The sequence below is a fragment of the Staurois parvus genome, unplaced genomic scaffold (assembly GCF_062004578.1).
Source record: "Staurois parvus isolate SC_StPar_1 unplaced genomic scaffold, SC_StPar_1.0 ptg000454l, whole genome shotgun sequence".
Lineage (NCBI taxonomy): Eukaryota > Metazoa > Chordata > Amphibia > Anura > Ranidae > Staurois > Staurois parvus.
This window is the reverse complement of record NW_028318250.1, coordinates 7,622,501-7,637,500: the sequence shown is the minus strand read 5'-3', so window position 1 is coordinate 7,637,500 and position 15,000 is coordinate 7,622,501. Positions and strand designations below refer to the sequence as shown.

The following is a 15,000-nucleotide window of genomic DNA, read 5'->3' as shown; positions in this document are numbered from 1 at the left end:
CCTGAAGGTCAAAGAAAAGCCGGAGATGTGTAGGAAAGAAGGTTGCCAAAGAACACTGCCGCTTGGCTCCTGAAAGAAGGATACGTCCTGCCAGCAGATCCTTGCGGCAGCATGAAGCTTTTCAGGCCTTGCCGTCAAAGGGTAAATCGCTGAGCGGCTCCACTTCTTTCCAGATGAGAGCGGCAATAAATATGGAACGCTTCACGAATTTGCGTGTCATCCTTGCGCAGGGGCCATGCTAATCTTCTCTGTATCGTTCCAATTAGAGATGAGCGAAGAAATGAAAAATTCGATTCGACTGATTCGGCGAATTCGTGGACAATATTCGATTCGAGTCGAATAAATTCGCTGTGAATTTAACTTAAAAAAGGGTGTTTCTAGGCTTCAGAGAGACTTAATATTAGTGCAGAACACTGTACCTTTAATTTAAATGCCCTTGGAGTCTGCTGGGGAAGAGAAATAATACTGTCAGTCAGTATGACATGCAGATGAGTGCCGTCGATCTTAGAATCACCGCACACTTCACTCATTTGGGCAGTCACGGGGCCAAAACCAGAGTGTGGAGCCACAGTGTGGCGGTGGAGGCAGCAGCAATGGGAGGCCATACAGCACCCTATGACAAAAATGGAAACCACCAGCAGTGTGAGGAGACCTGAAAGTGGCACATGGCAGAGTGTGGCGATAGAGACAGCAGCAATGGGAGGCCGTACAGGGACCCATGACACACTCTGGACCTGGCAGCAGCATGAGGAGGCGGTACAGGGGCCCATGACAGATTACGGGCCTGGCAGCAGCATGAGGAGTCGGTACAGGGGCCCATGGCAGATTACGGGCCTGGCAGCAGCAATGGGAGGCCGTACAGGGACCCATGACACACTCTGGACCTGGCAGCAGCATGGGGAGGCGGTACAGGGGCCCATGACAGATTACGGGCCTGGCAGCAGCATGAGGAGTCGGTACGGGGGCCCATGACACACTCTGGACCTGGCAGCAGCATGAGGAGGCGGTACAGGGGCGCATGACAGATTACGAGCCTGGCAGCAGCAACTTGGACAGGAGGACGTTCAGCTTCTGCACCGTCGGGTGCGTGCTCGCAAACTGTTGTCTCTTGGAAACGGATTCCAAGAAAGACTGCTGACGGAATCCGTGAAGAGGAGTAGCAGGAGAAGGAGCATCTGAACGAGCGGAATATGCCAACAAGCGACAACAGTGGCCCATGACAGATTACGGGCCTGGCAGCAGCATGAGGAGTCGGTACGGGGGCCCATGGCAGATTACGGGCCTGGCAGCAGCTATGGGAGGCCCGTAATCTGCCAGCACCCTATGACAAAAAATGGAACCCACCAGCAGTGTGAGGAGACCTGAAAGTGGCACATGGCAGAGTGTGGCGATGGAGACAGCAGCAATGGGAGGCCGTACAGGGACCCATGAGAGACTCTGGACCTGGCAGCAGCATGAGGAGGCGGTATAGGGGCCCATGGCAGATTAGGGGCCTGGCAGCAGCTATGGGAGGCCCGTAATCTGCCAGCACCCTATGACAAAAAATGGAACACACCAGCAGTGTGAGGAGACCTGAAAGTGGCACATGGCAGAGTGTGGCGATGGAGGCAGCAGCAATGGGAGGCCGTACAGGGACCCATGAGAGACTCTGGACTTGGCAGCAGCATGAGGAGGCGGTATAGGGGCCTATGGCAGATTAGGGGCCTGGCAGCAGCTATGGGAAGCCCGTAATCTGCCAGCACCCTATGACAAAAAATGGAACACACCAGCAGTGTGAGGAGACCTGAAAGTGGCACATGTTTGGGGCATGATTCATGGCGGATTTAGTCAGTTGTGTCAGGAACTGGTGGTTTGAAATCCAGACTAATCCACGCCTGATTCATTTTCACAAACGTGAGTCTCTCCACACTTTGGGTGGACAGTCGTGTCCTCCGCGGAGTTGCAATACCTCCTGCCGCACTAAACACGCGCTCCGATGCCACGCTACTGGCCGGGCATGACAGCCTTTCAAGGGCAAATTCAGCTAGTTGGGGCCAAAGGTCAAGTTTCGTTGCCCAGTAGTCAAGGGGATTGTCTACCTCGGTTGGCAGGGTGCTGTCCAAGTAGGCCTAAGCCTGTTGTTTGAGGTCCTGCTCCAGGTCCACCTGATGCTGCTGCTGCTGCTGCGGCTGGTTAGTAGTTTCCTCACTGCGCTGGTGAAGAAAGCTACTCATCATCGACTGCAGACTGAGGCAGCCGCTGCTGGTGGAGCTGCCACTGCTCCTACCACCCCACCCCTCCCCTGCTGCCATGGCAGCGGAACACGAGCGCACAGGGCCCACAGTGTCTGAGGATGGACGTTGGCGCAGACAGGCAGAGACCAGCTGACTACATAGGTGTTTTTTATAGTACGTTATTTTGGCCTCCCTCTCAGCAGGTGTGAAAAAGGCCACCATTTTTGAACGGTAGCGAGGGTCCAACAAGGTGGACAGCCAAAAGTCATCCCTCTGTCTGATGGTTATTATTCGGCTGTCGCTACGCAAGCAACCGAGCATGCTATGGGCCATTTGTGCCAAGGAATGCGAGGGACTCCCTGCCTCCATCTCCACAGCATACTGCCACGGTGCGTCTAGGTCCTCTGTCTCCTCTTCCTCCTCCTCTACCAGATGCTCCTGCTCCTCCACTCCTGTCCGCTGAGTGGAAAAACCACCCATTTCACTCAATAATTCCTGAGCACCAATGTCCTCCTCTACCTCCTCCTCTTCTTCCAGTCCTGCCCCCACAGGGGCCATGTGGCGTTGAGATCTGTGCGCCACGTCTACCGCACCCTGACCAGCCATTGTTAACAGCATTTGTTCCAGGACGTGCAACAGAGGAATGACGTCGTTCATCCCATAGTCCTGCCGACTCACGAATAGCGTGGCCTCCTCAAAGGGCCTGAGCAAGCGCAGGTGTCACGCATGAGCTGCCAATGGCTGACATCTAAGTTACACAGGGAGTACCTTTATCTGCTTTTAACATCAGGAAATCTGTGATGGCCTTTTGCTGTTCGTAAAGGCGGTCTAACATATGTAGGGTTGAATTCCACCTTGTTGCAACGTCACAGCATGAGGAGTCGGTATAGGGGCCCATGGCAGATTAGGGGCCTGGCAGCAGTTATGGGAGGCCCATAATCTGCCAGCACCCTATGACAAAAAATGGAACACACCAGCAGTGTGAGGAGACCTGAAAGTGGCACATGGCAGAGTGTGGCGATGGAGACAGCAGCAATGGGAGGCCGTACAGGGACCATGACAGACTCTGGACTTGGCAGCAGCATGAGGAGGCGGTATATAGGGGCCCATGGCAGATTAGGGGCCTGGCAGCAGCTATGTGAGGCCCGTAATCTGCCTGCACCCTATGTCAAAAAATTTAACACACCAGCAGTGTGAAGAGACCTGAAAGTGGCACATGGCAGCAGAGTGTGGCGATGGAGACAGCAGCAATGGGAGGCCGTACAGGGACCCATGAGAGACTCTGGACTTGGCAGCAGCATGAGGAGGCGGTATATAGGGGCCCATGGCAGATTAGGGGCCTGGCAGCAGCTATGTGAGGCCCGTAATCTGCCTGCACCCTATGTCAAAAAATTAAACACACCAGCAGTGTGAAGAGACCTGAAAGTGGCACATGGCAGCAGAGTGTGGCGATGGAGACAGCAGCAATGGGAGGCCGTACAGGGACCATGACAGACTCTGGACTTGGCAGCAGCATGAGGAGGCGGTATATAGGGGCCCATGGCAGATTAGGGGCCTGGCAGCAGCTATGTGAGGCCCGTAATCTGCCTGCACCCTATGTCAAAAAATTTAACACACCAGCAGTGTGAAGAGACCTGAAAGTGGCACATGGCAGCAGAGTGTGGCGATGGAGACAGCAGCAATGGGAGGCCGTACAGGGACCCATGAGAGACTCTAGACTTGGCAGCAGCATGAGGAGGCGGTATATAGGGGCCCATGGCAGATTAGGGGCCTGGCAGCAGCTATGTGAGGCCCGTAATCTGCCTGCACCCTATGTCAAAAAATTTAACACACCAGCAGTGTGAAGAGACCTGAAAGTGGCACATGGCAGCAGAGTGTGGCGATGGAGACAGCAGCAATGGGAGGCCGTACAGGGACCCATGAGAGACTCTGGACTTGGCAGCAGCATGAGGAGGCGGTATATAGGGGCCCATGGCAGATTAGGGGCCTGGCAGCAGCTATGTGAGGCCCGTAATCTGCCTGCACCCTATGTCAAAAAATTTAACACACCAGCAGTGTGAAGAGACCTGAAAGTGGCACATGGCAGCAGAGTGTGGCGATGGAGACAGCAGCAATGGGAGGCCGTACAGGGACCATGACAGACTCTGGACTTGGCAGCAGCATGAGGAGGCGGTATATAGGGGCCCATGGCAGATTAGGGGCCTGGCAGCAGCTATGTGAGGCCCGTAATCTGCCTGCACCCTATGTCAAAAAATTTAACACACCAGCAGTGTGAAGAGACCTGAAAGTGGCACATGGCAGCAGAGTGTGGCGATGGAGACAGCAGCAATGGGAGGCCGTACAGGGACCCATGACAGACTCTGGACTTGGCAGCAGCATGAGGAGGCGGTATATAGGGGCCCATGGCAGATTAGGGGCCTGGCAGCAGCTATGGGAGGCCCGTAATCTGCCAGCACCCTATGTCAAAAAATTCTACACACCAGCAGTGTGTGAGGAGACCTGAAAGTGGCACATGGCAGAGTGTGGCGATGGAGACAGCAGCAATGGGAGGCCGTACAGGGACCCATGACAGACTCTGGACTTGGCAGCAGCATGAGGAGGCGGTATATAGGGGCCCATGGCAGATTAGGGGCCTGGCAGCAGCTATGTGAGGCCCGTAATCTGCCAGCACCCTATGTCAAAAAATTCAACACACCAGCAGTGTGTGAGGAGACCTGAAAGTGGCACATGGCAGAGTGTGGCGATGGAGAAAGCAGCAATGGGAGGCCGTACAGGGACCCATGAGAGACTCTGGACCTGGCAGCAGCATGAGGAGGCGGTATATAGGGGCCTATGGCAGATTAGGGGCCTGGCAGCAGCTATGTGAGGCCCGTAATCTGCCTGCACCCTATGTCAAAAAATTAAACACACCAGCAGTGTGAAGAGACCTGAAAGTGGCACATGGCAGAGTGTGGCGATGGAGACAGCAGCAATGGGAGGCCGTACAGGGACCATGACAGACTCTGGACTTGGCAGCAGCATGAGGAGGCGGTATATAGGGGCCCATGGCAGATTAGGGGCCTGGCAGCAGCTATGTGAGGCCCGTAATCTGCCTGCACCCTATGTCAAAAAATTTAACACACCAGCAGTGTGAAGAGACCTGAAAGTGGCACATGGCAGCAGAGTGTGGCGATGGAGACAGCAGCAATGGGAGGCCGTACAGGGACCCATGACAGACTCTGGACTTGGCAGCAGCATGAGGAGGCGGTATATAGGGGCCCATGGCAGATTAGGGGCCTGGCAGCAGCTATGGGAGGCCCGTAATCTGCCAGCACCCTATGTCAAAAAATTCTACACACCAGCAGTGTGTGAGGAGACCTGAAAGTGGCACATGGCAGAGTGTGGCGATGGAGACAGCAGCAATGGGAGGCCGTACAGGGACCCATGACAGACTCTGGACTTGGCAGCAGCATGAGGAGGCGGTATATAGGGGCCCATGGCAGATTAGGGGCCTGGCAGCAGCTATGTGAGGCCCGTAATCTGCCAGCACCCTATGTCAAAAAATTCAACACACCAGCAGTGTGTGAGGAGACCTGAAAGTGGCACATGGCAGAGTGTGGCGATGGAGAAAGCAGCAATGGGAGGCCGTACAGGGACCCATGAGAGACTCTGGACCTGGCAGCAGCATGAGGAGGCGGTATATAGGGGCCTATGGCAGATTAGGGGCCTGGCAGCAGCTATGTGAGGCCCGTAATCTGCCTGCACCCTATGTCAAAAAATTAAACACACCAGCAGTGTGAAGAGACCTGAAAGTGGCACATGGCAGAGTGTGGCGATGGAGACAGCAGCAATGGGAGGCCGTACAGGGACCATGACAGACTCTGGACTTGGCAGCAGCATGAGGAGGCGGTATATAGGGGCCCATGGCAGATTAGGGGCCTGGCAGCAGCTATGTGAGGCCCGTAATCTGCCTGCACCCTATGTCAAAAAATTTAACACACCAGCAGTGTGAAGAGACCTGAAAGTGGCACATGGCAGCAGAGTGTGGCGATGGAGACAGCAGCAATGGGAGGCCGTACAGGGACCCATGAGAGACTCTGGACTTGGCAGCAGCATGAGGAGGCGGTATATAGGGGCCCATGGCAGATTAGGGGCCTGGCAGCAGCTATGTGAGGCCCGTAATCTGCCTGCACCCTATGTCAAAAAATTAAACACACCAGCAGTGTGAAGAGACCTGAAAGTGGCACATGGCAGCAGAGTGTGGCGATGGAGACAGCAGCAATGGGAGGCCGTACAGGGACCATGACAGACTCTGGACTTGGCAGCAGCATGAGGAGGCGGTATATAGGGGCCCATGGCAGATTAGGGGCCTGGCAGCAGCTATGGGAGGCCCGTAATCTGCCAGCACCCTATGTCAAAAAATTTAACACACCAGCAGTGTGAAGAGACCTGAAAGTGGCACATGGCATGAGAGACTCTGGACCTGGCAGCAGCAGGAGGAGGCGGTATAGGGGCCCATGGCTGATTAGGGGCCTGGCAGCAGCTATGTGAGGCCCGTTATCTTGCAGCACCCTATGTCAAAAAATTTAACACACCAGCAGTGTGAAGAGACCTGAAAGTGGCACATGGCAGCAGAGTGTGGCGATGGAGACAGCAGCAATGGGAGGCCGTACAGGGACCCATGAGAGACTCTGGACCTGGCAGCAGCAGGAGGAGGTGGTATATAGGGGCCCATGGCAGATTAGGGGCCTGGCAGCAGCTATGTGAGGCCCGTAATCTGCCTGCACCCTATGTCAAAAAATTTAACACACCAGCAGTGTGAAGAGACCTGAAAGTGGCACATGGCAGCAGAGTGTGGCGATGGAGACAGCAGCAATGGGAGGCCGTACAGGGACCCATGAGAGACTCTGGACCTGGCAGCAGCAGGAGGAGGTGGTATATAGGGGCCTATGGCAGATTAGGGGCCTGGCAGCAGCTATAGGAGGCCCGTAATCTGCCAGCACCCTATGTCAAAAAATTCAACACACCAGCAGTGTGAGGAGACCTGAAAGTGGCACATGTTTGAGGCATGATTCATGGCGGATTTAGTCAGTTGTGTCAGGAACTGGTGGTTTGAAATCCAGACTAATCCACGCCTGATTCATTTTCACAAACGTGAGTCTCTCCACACTTTGGGTGGACAGTCGTGTCCTCCGCGGAGTTACAATACCTCCTGCCGCACTAAACACGCGCTCCGATGCCACGCTACTGGCCGGGCATGACAGCCTTTCAAGGGCAAATTCAGCTAGTTGGGGCCAAAGGTCAAGTTTCGTTGCCCAGTAGTCAAGGGGATTGTCTACCTCGGTTGGCAGGGTGCTGTCCAAGTAGGCCCAAGCCTGTTGTTTGAGCTCCTGCTCCAGGTCCACCTGATGCTGCTGCTGCTGCTGCGGCTGGTTAGTAGTTTCCTCACTGCGCTGGTGAAGAAAGCTACTCATCATCGACTGCAGACTGAGGCAGCCGCTGCTGGTGGAGCTGCCACTGCTCCTACCACCCCACCCCTCCCCTGCTGCCATGCCAGCGGAACGCGAGCGCACAGGGCCCACAGTGTCTGAGGATGGACGATGGCGCACAAAGGCAGAGACCAACTGACTACATAGGTGGTTTTTATAGTACGTAATTTTGGCCTCCCTCTCAGCAGGTGTGAAAAAGGCCACCATTTTGGACCGGTAGCGAGGGTCCAACAAGGTGGACAGCCAAAAGTCATCCCTCTGTCTGATGGTTATTATTCGGCTGTCGCTACGCAAGCAACCGAGCATGCTATGGGCCATTTGTGCCAAGGAATGCGAGGGACTCCCTGCCTCCATCTCCACAGCATACTGCCACGGTGCGTCTGGGTCCTCTGTCTCCTCCTCCTCCTCCTCTACCAGATGCTCCTGCTCCTCCACTCCTGTCCGCTGAGTGGAAAAACCACCCATTTCACTCAATAATTCCTGAGCACAAATGTCCTCCTCTACCTCCTCCTCTTCTTCCTGTCCTGCCCCCACAGGGGTCATGTGGCGTTGAGATCTGTGCGCCACGTCTACCGCACCCTGACCAGCCATTGTTAACAGCATTTGTTCCAGGACGTGCAACAGAGGAATGACGTCGTTCATCCCATAGTCCTGCCGACTCACGAATAGCGTGGCCTCCTCAAAGGGCCTGAGCAAGCGGCAGGTGTCACGCATGAGCTGCCAATGGCTGACATCTAAGTTACACAGGGGAGTACCTTTATCCGCTTGTAACATCAGGAAATCGGTGATGGCCTTTCGCTGCTCGTAAAGGCGGTCTAACATGTGTAGGGTTGAATTCCACCTTGTTGCAACGTCGCAGATCAGGCGATGCTGTGGAATTCCGTTCTGCCGCTGCAGCTCAATGAGGGTGTTCTTTGCGGTGTAGGAATGGCTGAAATGCATGCACAGTTTACGTGACATTTTAAGGATGTCTTGCAGTGGGATGGTGGATTTTAGGAACCGCTTGACAACCAGATTGAACACGTGAGCCATGCATGGCGCATGGCACAACCTTCCTTGACGCAGAGCAGACACCATGTTCTTTCCGTTGTCAGTCAACATGGTTCCGATTTTTAGTTTGCGCGGAGACAGCCATCTGTCGATTTCTCTGTTCATTACACTCAGCAGTTCCTCCCCTGTGTGACTACGTTCGCCAAGGCATACCAGGTGCAGCACAGCGTGACACCGTTGCGCCCTGCACATGTGATATGCCGGTCGGGTAATGGGACTTGGCACGGGGGTGGCGGCTGAGGACACGGCGGAAAAAGAGGTGGTAGAGGCGGACATGCTTGCTGGACCAAGGACGTGCAAACGTGGAGGCAAAAGCGTCGTGACCTGTCCAAGTTGCTGGTGCGGCTGTGCCGGCACCACGTTCACCCAGTGGGCCGTAAATGACATGTACTGTCCCTGACCGTAGTTACAGCTCCACACGTCGGCGCTGCCGTGCACTTTGGCAGAGACCGACATGCTCAAAGACTGGCCCACCATCTCTTCTACATGTGAATGCAGGGCTGGCACTGCCTTTTGGGCAAAGAAATGACGGCTTGGCACTCTCCACCGCGGCGCGGCACAAGCCATCATTTCTCGGAAAGGTGCTGAGTCCACCAGTTGGAAAGGGAGGGACTGCAGCACCAGCAACTTGGACAGGAGGACGTTCAGCTTTTGCACCGTCGGGTGCGTGCTCGCAAACTGTTGTCTCTTGGATACGGATTCCAAGAAAGACTGTTGACGGAATCCGAGAAGAGGAGTAGCAGGAGAAGGAGCATCTGAACGAGCGGAAGATGCCAATGAGCGACAACTCCCCTCAGCAGAGGTGTTGGAGCCTTGACTGGCTGATAGAGGGCGATTGACGACGTCGGGTGACGGAGCAAGTAACGGAGCGGGTGATGGAGCGGGGGCTGGGGCAGGCAGAACCGCCGTATGTTTATCACGGTTTTCCCAGGCCACCGAATGGTGACGCTGCATATGCTGACGCAACGCTGTAGTCCCAACATGGGCCCCCTGGCCACGCTTGCATTTCTGGCCACATAGTCGACATACGGCTACGTTTACTTCCTCGGGCGGCTTGAGGAAAAATTGCCACACCACCGAGTAGGAAACTTTGCCCCCGCTACTCTTCACTGGCTGACTGCTACTTCCTCCGTGCGCACCGGCACCACTACTGGCCGTGGTGGTAGGCTGCAGTGGAGCTGGTGCTCTACTCCGTGGACGTTTGGCTCCACTGACACTGATGCGACCCTGCTGCTGTCTCCTGGGCAACCCACCGACTGTTTTGCTCGCTGCCAAGCTGCCACCCTCTTCTCCTGATGATGCGGAAGAAATTGCCTGATGACGACGAGGCTGCCAAGTGCGATCAACCTCCTCATCATCAAGTAGGGTCTCCGCCTCACTACTAGCCCCCTCGGCTGCGTCTGGGTCAGGAGACAGACCTGTCTCTAGACCGGCTACCGAGCCACTCTCCTCACCAGTACTTGTTCGCTTGGCTGCTGAAAAGGCCGATGTCTCCCCCCGTTCCTGACCGCCCTCTGTTAGCTCTTCCTCACTGTACAGTGGGGCTGAGCCCACAGCATGCGATACTTCGCTTGGTGAGGGAACAGCAAAGGACAGGGGCAGGTAGAGGACACGTGATTTCAGTGGGCTTGGTCCCGGGCCATGCCAACTAACGGTTGTGTCTGACGTACCCACCGACCGTTGGCTGTAGGTGTCAGAGGTGACCTGGGAAGAGGAAGACGACCGAGCCAACCAATCAATGACGGCAGGGTTGTCGGTGGAGACACGACCGCTGGATGACACCGGGAGCACTGGCCTCTGGCTGCGAATACTGCTGCCTCGACCCCTTCCTCTGCTGCCACGTCTGCTCGCTCCTAAAACATTGCCTCCTCTGCCACTCCTCTGCATGTTGTCTGACATACTATTTAATTCAACGATTAGGTGTCCCTGAGTAACAATTCTCTGGCACTCAGTAACAATTCTGTCTGTCCCTGAGTATGAATTCTGTGGCCCTGAGTAACAATTCTGTGTCTGTGCGAGTAACAATTCTGTGTCTGTGCGAGTAACAATTCTGTGTCTGTGCAAGTAACAATTTTGTGTCTGTGCGAGTAACAATTCTCTGGCACTCAGTAACAATTCTGTCTGTCCCTGAGTAACAATTCTCTGGCACTCAGTAACAATTCTGTCTGTCCCTGAGTAACAATTCTCTGGCACTCAGTAACAATTCTGTCTGTCCCTGAGTATGAATTCTGTGGCCCTGAGTAACAATTCTGTGTCTGCGCGAGTAACAATTCTGTGTCTGTGCAAGTAACAATTTTGTGTCTGTGCGAGTAACAATTCTCTGGCACTCAGTAACAATTCTGTCTGTCCCTGAGTAACAATTCTCTGGCACTCAGTAACAATTCTGTCTGTCCCTGAGTAACAATTCTCTGGCACTCAGTAACAATTCTGTCTGTCCCTGAGTAACAATTCTCTGGCACTCAGTAACAATTCTGTCTGTCCCTGAGTAACAATTCTCTGGCACTCAGTAACAATTCTGTCTGTCCCTGAGTATGAATTCTGTGGCCCTGAGTAACAATTCTGTGTCTGTGCGAGTAACAATTCTGTGTCTGTGCAAGTAACAATTTTGTGTCTGTGCGAGTAACAATTCTCTGGCACTCAGTAACAATTCTGTCTGTCCCTGAGTAACAATTCTCTGGCACTCAGTAACAATTCTGTCTGTCCCTGAGTAACAATTCTCTGGCACTCAGTAACAATTCTGTCTGTCCCTGAGTATGAATTCTGTGGCCCTGAGTAACAATTCTGTGTCTGTGCGAGTAACAATTCTGTGTCTGTGCAAGTAACAATTTTGTGTCTGTGCGAGTAACAATTCTCTGGCACTCAGTAACAATTCTGTCTGTCCCTGAGTAACAATTCTCTGGCACTCAGTAACAATTCTGTCTGTCCCTGAGTAACAATTCTCTGGCACTCAGTAACAATTCTGTCTGTCCCTGAGTATGAATTCTGTGGCCCTGAGTAACAATTCTGTGTCTGTGCGAGTAACAATTCTGTGTCTGTGCAAGTAACAATTTTGTGTCTGTGCGAGTAACAATTCTCTGGCACTCAGTAACAATTCTGTCTGTCCCTGAGTAACAATTCTCTGGCACTCAGTAACAATTCTGTCTGTCCCTGAGTAACAATTCTCTGGCACTCAGTAACAATTCTGTCTGTCCCTGAGTAACAATTCTCTGGCACTCAGTAACAATTCTGTCTGTCCCTGAGTAACAATTCTCTGGCGCTCAGTAACAATTCTGTCTGTCCCTGAGTATGAATTCTGTGGCCCTGAGTAACAATTCTGTGTCTGTGCGAGTAACAATTCTGTGTCTGTGCAAGTAACAATTTTGTGTCTGTGCGAGTAACAATTCTCTGGCACTCAGTAACAATTCTGTCTGTCCCTGAGTAACAATTCTCTGGCACTCAGTAACAATTCTGTCTGTCCCTGAGTAACAATTCTCTGGCACTCAGTAACAATTCTGTCTGTCCCTGAGTAACAATTCTCTGGCACTCAGTAACAATTCTGTCTGTCCCTGAGTAACAATTCTCTGGCGCTCAGTAACAATTCTGTCTGTCCCTGAGTATGAATTCTGTGGCCCTGAGTAACAATTCTGTGTCTGTGCGAGTAACAATTCTGTGTCTGTGCAAGTAACAATTTTGTGTCTGTGCGAGTAACAATTCTCTGGCACTCAGTAACAATTCTGTCTGTCCCTGAGTAACAATTCTCTGGCACTCAGTAACAATTCTGTCTGTCCCTGAGTAACAATTCTCTGGCACTCAGTAACAATTCTGTCTGTCCCTGAGTATGAATTCTGTGGCCCTGAGTAACAATTCTGTGTCTGCGCGAGTAACAATTCTGTGTCTGTGCAAGTAACAATTTTGTGTCTGTGCGAGTAACAATTCTCTGGCACTCAGTAACAATTCTGTCTGTCCCTGAGTAACAATTCTCTGGCACTCAGTAACAATTCTGTCTGTCCCTGAGTAACAATTCTCTGGCACTCAGTAACAATTCTGTCTGTCCCTGAGTATGAATTCTGTGGCCCTGAGTAACAATTCTGTGTCTGTGCGAGTAACAATTCTGTGTCTGTGCAAGTAACAATTTTGTGTCTGTGCGAGTAACAATTCTCTGGCACTCAGTAACAATTCTGTCTGTCCCTGAGTAACAATTCTCTGGCACTCAGTAACAATTCTGTCTGTCCCTGAGTAACAATTCTCTGGCACTCAGTAACAATTCTGTCTGTCCCTGAGTATGAATTCTGTGGCCCTGAGTAACAATTCTGTGTCTGTGCGAGTAACAATTCTGTGTCTGTGCAAGTAACAATTTTGTGTCTGTGCGAGTAACAATTCTCTGGCACTCAGTAACAATTCTGTCTGTCCCTGAGTAACAATTCTCTGGCACTCAGTAACAATTCTGTCTGTCCCTGAGTAACAATTCTCTGGCACTCAGTAACAATTCTGTCTGTCCCTGAGTAACAATTCTCTGGCACTCAGTAACAATTCTGTCTGTCCCTGAGTAACAATTCTCTGGCGCTCAGTAACAATTCTGTCTGTCCCTGAGTATGAATTCTGTGGCCCTGAGTAACAATTCTGTGTCTGTGCGAGTAACAATTCTGTGTCTGTGCAAGTAACAATTTTGTGTCTGTGCGAGTAACAATTCTCTGGCACTCAGTAACAATTCTGTCTGTCCCTGAGTAACAATTCTCTGGCACTCAGTAACAATTCTGTCTGTCCCTGAGTAACAATTCTCTGGCACTCAGTAACAATTCTGTCTGTCCCTGAGTATGAATTCTGTGGCCCTGAGTAACAATTCTGTGTCTGCGCGAGTAACAATTCTGTGTCTGTGCAAGTAACAATTTTGTGTCTGTGCGAGTAACAATTCTCTGGCACTCAGTAACAATTCTGTCTGTCCCTGAGTAACAATTCTCTGGCACTCAGTAACAATTCTGTCTGTCCCTGAGTAACAATTCTCTGGCACTCAGTAACAATTCTGTCTGTCCCTGAGTATGAATTCTGTGGCCCTGAGTAACAATTCTGTGTCTGTGCGAGTAACAATTCTGTGTCTGTGCAAGTAACAATTTTGTGTCTGTGCGAGTAACAATTCTCTGGCACTCAGTAACAATTCTGTCTGTCCCTGAGTAACAATTCTCTGGCACTCAGTAACAATTCTGTCTGTCCCTGAGTAACAATTCTCTGGCACTCAGTAACAATTCTGTCTGTCCCTGAGTAACAATTCTCTGGCACTCAGTAACAATTCTGTCTGTCCCTGAGTAACAATTCTCTGGCGCTCAGTAACAATTCTGTCTGTCCCTGAGTATGAATTCTGTGGCCCTGAGTAACAATTCTGTGTCTGTGCGAGTAACAATTCTGTGTCTGTGCAAGTAACAATTTTGTGTCTGTGCGAGTAACAATTCTCTGGCACTCAGTAACAATTCTGTCTGTCCCTGAGTAACAATTCTCTGGCACTCAGTAACAATTCTGTCTGTCCCTGAGTAACAATTCTCTGGCACTCAGTAACAATTCTGTCTGTCCCTGAGTATGAATTCTGTGGCCCTGAGTAACAATTCTGTGTCTGCGCGAGTAACAATTCTGTGTCTGTGCAAGTAACAATTTTGTGTCTGTGCGAGTAACAATTCTCTGGCACTCAGTAACAATTCTGTCTGTCCCTGAGTAACAATTCTCTGGCACTCAGTAACAATTCTGTCTGTCCCTGAGTAACAATTCTCTGGCACTCAGTAACAATTCTGTCTGTCCCTGAGTAACAATTCTCTGGCACTCAGTAACAATTCTGTCTGTCCCTGAGTAACAATTCTCTGGCACTCAGTAACAATTCTGTCTGTCCCTGAGTAACAATTCTCTGGCACTCAGTAACAATTCTGTCTGTCCCTGAGTAACAATTCTGTCTGTCCCTGAGAATGAATTCTGTGGCCCTGAGTAAGAATTCTCTGGCACTCAGTAACAATTCTGTCTGTCCCTGAGTAACAATTCTCTGGCACTCAGTAACAATTCTGTCTGTCCCTGAGTAAAAATTCTGTGGCCCTAATAACGTTTCTGTGGCCCTAAGTAACAATTCTCTGGCACTGAGTAACAATTCTGTCTGTCCCTGAGTATGAATTCTGTGGCCCTAACTAGCGTTTCTTTGTCCCTAAATAACGATTCTGTGGCCCTCATTAACAAGTCTGTGTCCCTGAGTAATGGTTCTCTGTCCCTAAGTAACTTCTCTCTGTCCCCAATTCTCGTTTCTGTGGCCCTAACTCTGT

At 51.8% G+C, this 15,000-nt stretch overlaps 1 non-coding gene across 1 annotated transcript; it reads right to left on the bottom strand.

The window, feature by feature from the left end:
- Window positions 1-185: 185 nt before the first annotated feature.
- Window positions 186-292, bottom strand: LOC149452991 (U6 spliceosomal RNA). Its single transcript, XR_016314767.1, has one exon. It is a non-coding gene; the product is annotated as a U6 spliceosomal RNA (small nuclear RNA).
- Window positions 293-15,000: the final 14,708 nt, after the last annotated feature.